The 11,547-nt window shown below is 32.0% G+C and overlaps 1 protein-coding gene across 5 annotated transcripts in view; it reads right to left on the bottom strand.

Annotated features, from left to right (window-relative positions):
• Nucleotides 1-1,528: 1,528 nt before the first annotated feature.
• Nucleotides 1,529-11,547, bottom strand: part of LOC118181345 (tripartite motif-containing protein 2-like) — a 136,452-nt gene continuing 126,433 nt past the window's right edge. For all 5 annotated transcript variants that reach the window (XM_085814652.1, XM_085814653.1, XM_085814656.1 and 2 more), the window contains one exon: nt 1,529-8,618. The gene's annotated coding sequence lies outside the window, so the exon portion shown is untranslated. The remainder of the gene's footprint in view (nt 8,619-11,547) is intronic.

Raw genomic sequence — 11,547 nt, 5'->3', positions numbered from 1 at the left:
TGTGTTGTTGAGGTAAATCCATTTTTCATCATAAGTGACGATCCGGTCCAGAATTTAGTCCTTGCGTTGTTATTCGAGCAGATTAGTGCAGGCCCGACAACGTCTGTCCTTATCTGCTTGAGTCAGCTTATGCGGCACCCAACCATTGAACTTGTACGTCTAGTTTATGCGATGTATAGTGCTATTAATGGACATGGCACTAACGTATAACGCCTTAGCAAGCTCTCGAGTGGTTGCATACTGATCTGTTTTTACAAGTTCTCGCAGGCGGGCCTCATCAACATCACTATGCCGGCTAAAGCGCTCTGCTTCTTTAATGTCACGGTCCTTGTCTTTTACCAAACCTTCACAATATCATATGATATAGCATTAGTAACTAAAGCTGTACACATTTGGTGACATTCTGTAGCTGACGTTTTGCAACAGAACACGAAGTAAATCATGGTTCTAATCTGGTAGCGTGATAGCTTCAATTCAGATACCTTGTACTTAATGATAACGATAGATTTTTTATAAATTTCACAATACAGTGTTATAAAGCAAGTCTCTTTCTTTCAAATGCCAAAATTCGTTTGACAAAATATGATTAAAACGCCAATGCCATCAGTTCACCCAAACAATATTTGTGGTGGATATCGGGTTTAAAACCCGAAACACAATAGGTAATATGTATACATATTCCGCGCGTTGTCTGTGACCGCACTACACGACTCACCCTTTAAGCTTTCCATTTTAGGTAGGAGTAGCGAGCTCGAAAATTTCCCAGAGGAATTTCGGTATATCTCAGCTATACCGCACCATTTAGGCGCTCTCAGTGTCAGGAACGTGGATTGAACCTAACGCCAGAGTGTCGCTATGGTAAAAAAAAAAAAAAAAAAAATAGTGAACCTTAAAGAGTGCATTTATTCTGTTGTGGTTTATGCGCTATCGCCGATGTAAATTTAATACAAAATTCGTTACCTGTTAATTCAATATGTTTAAATGAAACTCAGGAAAATTGCGTATAATTTAATATTCTTTACAAGTAAGTCATGTGGTGTACACATCAGATTTTTTTAATTTGGTTTACACTCTGTAAAATGTGTTTATGTATGGTATAAGATATATATTTTGAGAAGTAAAAATTAAAAAATATTGGAAACTTTCTGATCGGGAAATAAAATTGATTGATTGTGCAACAATCATCAAATATCTTTAAATTATGTTAGAAACTCCGAATGGACTTCATTTGGAAGATATTTCGGTCTTCAAGATGGGGCGAAGATAAAGATTCTAAGACAATGAATTGTAAAATGTCCCTATAATAATCGCTTCAACGCAAAATAAAAATAAAAAAATAGCATCACATTTTGAGGAATCGCAATGATATACATAATTGTGATTGTTCAAAACTTTAAGAAAATCAACTAAACATAAATTTATCAAAAGTCCATTGTAAGATATATTTCATGAAACAGAGAAATCAACCTACACAAAACAGTGTCACAAAAAGGGGAACAAGAAACAAAGAAAAACGCATACACAAATATATACATCACATTTTATTTATTGAGCACTCTGTTATGTACAAGAATAGCCATTTGCTTTCGAAACTCATGCAAGCATATTAATTTCATTGAAAGGTATCAAATATCACAGCTAACTAAATAAATTTCTAGTCTAGAATTTACATAAACAGCAGTCTTCGTGGAAGATAATAAAATGTATGAAGTTAACAGTAAACGTACTGTTAATAAAAGAGTCATTTAGTAGCAAATGTAAAAGATTAAAAGTTTTAAAAATCCTTCGATTCCATGTTCGAACAGACTTAAAACACTTTCCATCCATAAAAAGCTGCGTATATATGAATGTATGAGAAAACTGCATGTATCACTGTACTAAATATAATTTGCTTTGCCTGAATAAGAAACTTCGAGAGACAAAACATCTGATTAGAATAATGCAAAATTTAAGTTCCTAGAATTAAACGGCACATTACACGATTTTCAAGGTGTATCATACGGTTAAGACTCTTAAACTACAATGTATTACAAATTATTAAATTAGGTAGATTTTGATCAGGTACCTGTGGAATTTTGAGGTAACTGCAAGAAATCACCTATAGTGGTAACTTTAATTACCTCTAACATGACAGCATCCAATTTTCCGCATGTCTTCTTTCTTACGTCTCTTGTTCTTTATATGTTAACTTCTCGTGTTCAATTCATTAGTGATGCCAGATTGCTATGACAGAAAAAGATGACATTGTCTTCTTTCAAAAAAAGATACCTTTTTCTGCCGCGTTCTAGTCTTATGAGTACCAGCATGAAATGAAACTTTACAACGAACTTAGATGATGTTGCACAATTATGCAACGATTAAAAAAGAAGAATATCTGTGATAGAAATGGGTCTTGTTCAAAATTCCCTTTTTGACCACACTGCATTTTATTTGTTGCTTTTGATCGAAAAAAAAAAATGACATCAATCAGGTGTTGCGAGAAACAATTAAATATTCGCAGCATACAATCAGATTAGAATGAGAAAAATTTGCTCAAAACAGCTGGTGAAGCATGTAATGGCCGAACTGGCGTATTTAATAAAATTGCCAAAATCAACAAGAGGTATCTCTGTATGACGGAAAAAACAATGCAGGGAGGATCTTATCTAAACAGTGGATATTCGGGAGAATGAGCCGCCAAACGAAAAAATGGTTTCTGGTTGAAATTCTTAAAAGAAATGCCAAAAACGTTTACAAAATATGTCACTTAGATACGTACTTTGATGAGTTCATGAGTAGAATACATAGAGCAGAAAAAAATTGTGTCGAAGCTATTCTTATAACAATGCAGAATTATGGCTGCTAAAAAATCTGTTGTCTACTACACGGGTACTCTTTTCGCAAAATTCTGACGAACTTGCTGCACCAAATATCCATAAGTACCTTTGATCAATATGAAAACTTATATACAACTGAATAAATGGTGAAGAATTTAGGATAAGCAGTATTCAAGCATAGTAAAAGAAAAACAAACTTTTCATTAAACTTTTCTTGTTATTGATTTTTTTCATCCAAAAGTACTGCTTACATAACATTTATAAAGCAGTTCTCCTTTTTTGTATAACTATTCTCCAATAAAATAACCTTTAATCACTATGTGATTAGCAAGTCTGATAATTTTATATAACTATAAATTTTGTTTGATATTAAATTACTCAAGTATAAAACTAAGAGATGCTGAAACATTTAGACTTTCAAGTGGAAAAATCTTAAGCTGATGAGCTACATAAATTTCAACTTTACAAGATGCCAAAGTAACAACTCTCTTTCATATTTCTAATAGATTTTACATTTAAAATACGATCTAAAACTTTGTCTATAACCAATAAAATAAAACGACATTCTTCCAATATTAAAATGCTATAATTTATGCTCTGTTATGAGAAAAATAGAAAGAAATAGGCTGCCTTCATGACGCCCTCCATTGTTCACTGCAGAGCATCTGAAACATGTTTAAAAAAATTAAGCTAAATAAATCTTGAAGGTTTGGTCACAGAACTAAGGTTCCTGTTTCAGAAATGAATCAAATAAAGTAGGCTGCGGCCGCGTTGGTTATTTGAAACCTTTTAGCAGAAATATAGAAAACTTTAATTTTTATACTGCTCAAGTAGGGAACAAAATGCCAACAAAAAAATGTTATCGATAGCATAAGCAGTCAGGAAGCCTAAGCAATTATTCGTAGCCTAAGTAGTTACTTAATCTGTAAACTCGAGATTATAATCTAGCATCTCAAAGAAAAGTTTACCATGCAAAATATTTAATAAATCAGAAATAATAAAAATATCATCTGCTTTGACAAACACATAAATTTAAAACTCACTTCAAAAAGAGTTTCAATGGTGCACCGCATTTCATTTTTAAATGCAAAATGGTATAACAGAATGTCATTAAAAATAAATAAATGAAATTTACAGAGAATCTTTCTTGTATTTGTATGTTCTTCATCATCATTCGATTTTATTCTTTACGCAGATGGTAGTTCACAACAAAACAAAACAAAAAAGTAGAATTAGAAATTTTGCAATTAATATATTGCATAATATTTGAAATGCATTTTATTTATAATATGAGGGTATAAAATAGCACATGTTATATAATGTAATTATGAACAACAGATAAATATAGCTTCTTAAATGATTCACTTTTCTTAGTTAATGAAACATGCAGTTCCGTACATGGAACACGAATGAAAAGTCTTAGGCCTCATCGACTGGCACCAATGTCTTTTTATGACGGTCAAGTCTTTTTTTTAACATAATTTTATCACATATTTAAAACAATAATGCCTCTTGAAATTTAAAAAAAATCTTCATGTGATCAAAATTATTGTACATATCATTAATCAGAATTTTATGAGAGCCGTTTCATATATAATATTAGACAGAATTTAATTATGGTAAGTTTTCGAGTCAAAATTTCTAAAAAGAATTTATAATTTCTACATTGGTAAAATATTAATTTAGAAGCATTAGTTTCACAAAACCATTTGAAAAAGTTCTAAAATTCGAAATTTTATATTTAGTGAAACTAAGTTTTACTTGACCCTTAAATCGATGCCTTTCCCTCAGGCGGAACGGTTTTCAAATTACAGAATTTTACGATTTTTTCAGGCCGACTTTTCTTTTAAAAATTTCAGGAGGATTAAAAAGCAGTTCATTTATTTGTGCTTTCTTCCTAAAAAGGTCTGCGTAAAAATTTTAATTCCGTTTATTTTTATTAGAAACTATCACGGTCTGAAAGCTTACTTTATTCATTTCTGAAACTGGAACCAAGGTTCTAAGCAACCTATTCAAGAGATATTTAGCTGTCCAAACCTTCAGAAACATCATGTGTATGTTCCAGAGAAAAAGAAATAAGAATGCTATCGCCACCGAAAATCAGTGGATAGGAAATTAGAACTCAGAGACTCATATGCGGTATATTGGGCACTATCCGTTTGATAGTTATATAAAATACGAAACAGATACAAAATTCAGTGTAGCCAGAAAGGAAATTTCTTCGTATAAAAATTCTATAAATTTTCATTAGAAATTTCAAAGATTGTTAGTCTAAAATATTCAGATATTAAAAGTGCACAACACTGAATTCTATAAATTCATTCTATCTGCATTTTCAATGTTATAAATATGTATTTACTACAAAAACGTGCCTTAGAATGTATTTAGCATATATAACAACCGTGTCCCCTCCTAAAAAAATCAGCGAATTTTAGAATCTGTTACTGTGCTTAATTTTTAGGCTTTTTTTTAGCCAAGAAGCGTAAGAAATCAGTTGTGCCCTTGCCGAGATTCGTACTACAGATCTTTTAATGCCAGCTGGAAAGTGCTAACCACTTACACCACAAGAAAAACATGGAGGAATGCAGTAATTTTTTTATATTATCTTCATTTAAAGGGCGGTTGGTGATCCAGTCTATCAGATCTAGGTGATGATGAATTATTGTCCAGCACATTTAGGTCGAGCGCCCATTGTAGAGACATTTTAGATTTCTTCGGAGACGGAGAGTGTGAGAAATCAATTAAAATTTTCCGGAATTCGAACCACTGACCACATATATCACGACAATATGCACGTCCGAATGTGATAAATTTTTTAATCATAAAATGAAATCTGTTCACCTCTTTGGAAACTACAGGCGATGAAGCAGATCATTTTAACAAAGTACATGAAAAAGGGTTTTCGAGACAAAAACGGGGCAAAGTTTTAAAGATAAAAAACTGAACTAGAATTTTTAAGAGTATTTATGGACGTAAATATAAAAGAAATATTAATGTCTGAATTAAAAGAACTTAAAAAAGAGTAGAGAGATCAGTCTCTTTGTAAAAAGCATCAAATATCAACATATTTGATCAAAATTTAAAACGAAATCTGTACAGACAGTCCCAACGTATACATTACCATAAAATTTTGACATCACCATTCGATTATACTTTGGATACAAATCATAGTGTATAGAGAATTTTTGCAATCTTACATTCTAAGGAATTAGATACTATTTAATTTATTACACTCATGATATAAAATAACATTTAGAGCAAAATGTTATTAAAAGGTGCATGCAAAACAATGCTTCAAACGTTCCACTTTGCTACATTAATGAGCAACATATTTTCATAATATTGAAGATAAATAAAATAAGATTTATGAAACTTCGATGAACAACTACGTGTTTTCCTGTTTCTGATATTTATTTGTAGCGCACAGGGTTTTATAACTAAAAGGTGAAAAATCTCTTCGAGCAATTAAAAAGATATGTCTTCATTCCAATAAATTTTGTCTTTTAACGTATCACAGAGAAGAGTTATAGCTTTTATACCTGTTGATAAACGTAAATTTTAATTAAAAACTAGCTAAATTTTAATATATTTAAGGCATAAAATACTCTTACATTCAACAATACTTATATGGTTCAGTTGCCTTAAAAACAAGCTAGAAAAAAATCACCTAGAAAACACCAGAAAAAACTTCATTCGAATACTCTAACAACATACACAAAAACATTTTTATACTAAAATACTGTTTGCGGAAATTTTATTTTTTTGCGCTGATAGTACAGTTGATTACAACTTCGCAACAAATTTCGAGTATCATATTTCAATGAAAATATCCATTTTGACCGCTCTCGAATCCATTTGGACGATGTTTTTATGTGATATCTGTACATACGGACAGAATAAAGGACTCCTTTTTCCAAAATGGATTGTAAAATGGGTTTAAAAAAGATTCCGAAGAGATTTTTTTCTCGACCTCTGTATGTACACACGTACCTATGTATGTATTTTGCTTAACTCAAAAATGAGTAGCCTCAGAAAGTTGAAATTTTGTTCATGAGGCTGCTACAACATGTAGTTGCGCACCTCCCTTTTTGGTTGCAACCAGCCCACCAGATGTATATATATATATATATATATGTACGTATACCTATCTATTACCAGGATCGGTGAGCTCACTTTTTTTATTCTTTCATATTGGTAAATGATTCAGTCATGTTGTTCTTATGTTCCGGGGAAGATTTTTATGCCTTTAGTTAATCCGCATTCAATAGTTGTAAAATTATCAGCAATTTAAAAGCCGTTTAAATGGTACTAAGTCTTAACGAGCCCGCTATTTGCTTACATTTGAAACTCTTAGTAGAATAGTGAATTAAGTCAATTTGTGCACCAACTTTCGTGTCTTTTTGCCGAGTGGGACCAAAAGTAAACTTTCAGTTTTCTGCACCGAAAAATCTGTCTTCGGCCTGCTGGCCGAATTTCCTGTTTTTGGGTAGAAACTCTGACTGTTTTTAACTGTATTTGGTGTTTTATATTTTTCTGCATTTTACAAATTTTAATGGAGATACTTTGAGTTTCATGTATTTATTTGCCTTACCGTGAAGTAAGAAAGGAATTAAAGGAATCAGAAATATATCTCTAATGAAATTCGACGAAATAATTTTAAAAGAAATGCAGCAAAAAAATGTATATAACTCAACAAGTTGTACAAGAAAGTCATGTGGTGTCCAAATCAGTTTTTTTTTTTTTTTTTTTTTTTTTTGATTTGTCTTGTCTTGTCTTGTTTTGTTTTCAGTGATACAATCAACTTTCGATTAACCGAGGAAATACCTGGAATGATGCCCACGGTTAATCCGAGAGCAATTACAAACACACAGGAAAGATGAATAGCGCATATTATAATTAACAGAAGAATGAAAAATACCATCAACAATTTGCCTGCCTTTTCAAGCAGTTTAATTTAGATAATAAGTTCATTTGGTTTCGTAAATTTAATCAGTATTCAAAACAAAAAGCACATACAGTAAAAGATTGAAGTATAAATGTCGTTAAAAATGAAGTTATAAATGGCATCATTTCATGAAGAACTAAATTATAATTGACACTAAAAGAACAATATTAGCTAAAGAATTTAGAACGCCAAGTAGTTGAAACTTGCATAAAAAAAATGTCTGTTAAAACCTTGGTTTTCGGCACTCATCTGGCAGACATCATCTGCTGACACAGTTGTTATCCCATTTATTTTTTCTTCTCTTTTTTGTTTTGCACGTTCTGTGGAAAATTTCGTTTTATACTGATGGCTTCCAATAGTAATTTTCCTCTACTCCGCAAAAAACAAACTTAATCTTCTTCTAGAAGTGCCTAGGTAATCCGCCAAGCGGATAAACCGCATCCGGTTAATCAGAAGTTGATTGTATACATAAGGAAAAATACTGATAATCAGCATATAAGTTTATCCCGAAGGCAAATTGTTGTAAAAATCAAGAATGGCATTACCACTGATATATATTAAAGTATTTTGCAATGGAAATAGCTTCGACTGCGTCTGTGTTTTTAACATTGTCAGCCTATGCATTAATAATAACAAAAAGCAGTTAAAGACACCATGTTGTCGAGAAAGCCGCTTGAGAAGCATTTGCTTCATATCTTGGTGCCCATGAGGTCATGGCATCTCTACGCACATTATGCATGATCTCACTTTTGGTTATCTTTGGAAACAGACTCTCCGCTTCATGGCGCTTTCAACTAGTGTTTTCACTCTAGTGGTAGAACACTAGATAGGTGCAAGGCATATCTTCAAGGAGGCATCTACGGAAAGAAGATAAAAAAATAATGCAAATTAATTTATAAAAAGAACGAAGGAAATACGTTTTTATAGTAGGAACTAATAAATTACTATTTTTTGGTATTACAACAGTCTTGGTTATATCTGAGTAAAAATAAAACTGAGTCACTGCTAACAGTGACGGATTTAAAACCATTCTTGCGTATTGTCATACCTATCAGAATTAAATTTTCAGTTTCGTATTGTTCTGTTTAAGTTTTTGTAATACTTTTTTAACAGAAGATTTTAAAAATACACATGATTAAAGCACAGAACTAATTACTGTATGACATTAAAATGTTATTATGAAAACTCCCTTGCACAGTCTTCCTTTTCATGTTCGAAAAAAAAAAAAAAAAAAAAAGAGTAACATGGGTAAAAGGGCAGAAGACCACTAGACGAGTGTTTCTCAACCTTATTTTGCCTCATGCACCCCATTTCACCATTGCTAAAAGATCATTCCTTCTCCTCTCTCTTTCCAAAACTCGAAAAATACGTTACAGTCAAAAGTCGTTAATCCGGACTCGTCGGGACTTCGGCGATTCCGGGATTCCGGATTATAGATCATCAGTTTAAATCTGGTAAAATGGCATGCAGAAATTATAAAATTAAAAATATGAAACCGTAATTTATGAAATAAAGAACAATTATGATCTAAAGGGTATCAAAATTTACACACACACAATAAAAAAAAAAAAAAAAAAAAAAAAAAAAAACTTAATATTTATTTGTTTGCTTTATTAAACATTTCTTTCAGTGTAAGTTGTTTAAGTTGCTGCGTTTTATGTGATAATACTTTCTCTAATTCTATAAACAGACATAATTTCTTGTTCAGTTTCAAAGTTTCGCTGTTCAAGTCCTATAATTGCTGTGTCGAGAATACCGACTAATTTGTCAATCGAAGCTTTTTCGTTTTCAATAACCTCTGTGTCACTTTCTTCATTGTCGGAAGCGAATTATAATGACGAGGAATTTGATTTAAATCATATCAAAGACGGAGTACATCGAGATGAAATACTACACTTAGTATGGAATTATAAGCCAAATAAAATAAAAACATCTGCCCTGAAGATAAGGGTAGTGCTGACAGATCAACTTCCAATTCATTGTGCGCCGCGGCGTTTCCCCCCCCCCCCGCCGCAGAGCAGCGTGAAATTGATAAACAGATTTCGGAATGATTAGAAAAACAAAGGATGTGCCTTTATCCATTTTTTGCAGCAATTCCACTTTTTGTTTAATGGACTTCGAAACATACTTTCGCTTTGTAAGATCCTTTACATATTAGTAAATATATATCGGAAATTCTATTTGACATAATCGAAAGTTCAAGCTTACTTTTATAAAATTGCTCTAACAGTCTGCAAAAAATAATAAGCCGGATCCAATTCGAAGATTAAGGAATAACGCAATCTGCAACATTAACTGAATTAGATAATTTTAGCTTAGCTTATACCGTCCATTATATATTAAACGCACATGCGTAAACGTATTATGCGCATGCGCACACGCATATCCGCTGCCGTAAAGGTCTTACGCGCATGCGTAAATGCCTATGCGCATGCTTCAACGCGACGCATGCGCAGAAAGTTTGTAGCTTTGAGGTCCGGATTATAGATCATTCCGGGTTATGGGTGTCCGAATTAACGACTTTTGACTGCATTTAGATTTCTAACACCACAGCAGGTTGAGTTGGCTGATCGCATTTCTCGCCTGGCTGAGATCCTCTCTACTATATATTCTGAATCTTTAATCATCAGTTTCGAACTCGTATTATATTCTTAAAAGTAACATATTAAAAATACCATGAAGCCGAGAATGGAGTCATAATTTTCGCAAAAACAGTGTGGAAAGAATACCATATTTTTATATTCCTCAAATTATACGTATAGTGTATGTTTGGTGACGTACCACTGAGCTTATCATATTGTTGTTCTAAATTCTCTAATATCTCAATACTGTTTTAGGTTTCCCGCGTTTCTTTATTTTTGATCATACGACAAAGCTTTCTGACATCTAAAACGTCACTTTTTACTTTTTGTGTCTATTTTTCTAAAACCATGTAACCCCCCCCCCAAAAAAAAAAAAAAAAATTTCTACCTATATTTTATTTCAAAATTTTTAGTCCATAGAAAGAAACAATCTACATTGCATGCAATTATAACTGGAGAATGAAAAAAAAAAAAAAAAAAAAAAACTACATCAAGACGTTGGAAAGTCATTCTCTTTTTCTCTTTAATTCAGAGCTTGATATTCTCGAGAGATTTTCACCAAGGCAGATAAGATTTGCCTCGGACCTCCATATTCTCCTACAGTTTAAAATATGTCAAATTTTATGCATATATCTCAGTCCTGGGTTAACAAAATTAGCAACAAGGCTGAAAAAATTAAGAATTCTTAAAGTTTTCATTCTTAAAGTTCTCTCTCATTTTTTTCCCTTCCCCAGTTTTAAGTTTCTAGGATGCTAATTCTTGTGTGCTTTGGCTCATCAACTTACTATTCCATTAAACAATCAATTAATTAAAACCTTAGTTTGAAATGGATAGGCTTATATTTCAAACAACGCGCAATAAATTGAAACCATAAAAAAAAAAAAAACATACAAAGAGTGTTTTGTTTTAAACAAATGAAAAGTATCAAATTATTAGGTTATATTATGAATTATTTAACGTAATTCGCATTAGTGATATCTGCTGTGTTTAAGAAAAATTTACATTGGTGATGTGCTCCACAAGAAATTTTATCCCAGGTTTTGTAAAATCGATCATTGCTCTAATAAGTATAATGATGAAATATATAATATGATCATTCTTTCAGTCTGTAGCTTTTAATTTCTAAGTGGCGTCGCGTGGTCTCCAATGAAACAAAACTAGTGTGAACTATTTAGCAGGCTCGTACGAGCCATTTGTTAAATTT

The sequence above is a fragment of the Stegodyphus dumicola genome, chromosome 4, assembly GCF_044657685.1.
Source record: "Stegodyphus dumicola isolate Sdum_Otavi_A_Nest chromosome 4, ASM4465768v1".
Lineage (NCBI taxonomy): Eukaryota > Metazoa > Arthropoda > Arachnida > Araneae > Eresidae > Stegodyphus > Stegodyphus dumicola.
The sequence above is the reverse complement of the archived record's forward strand: the minus strand, read 5'-3'. Positions and strand labels throughout refer to the sequence as shown.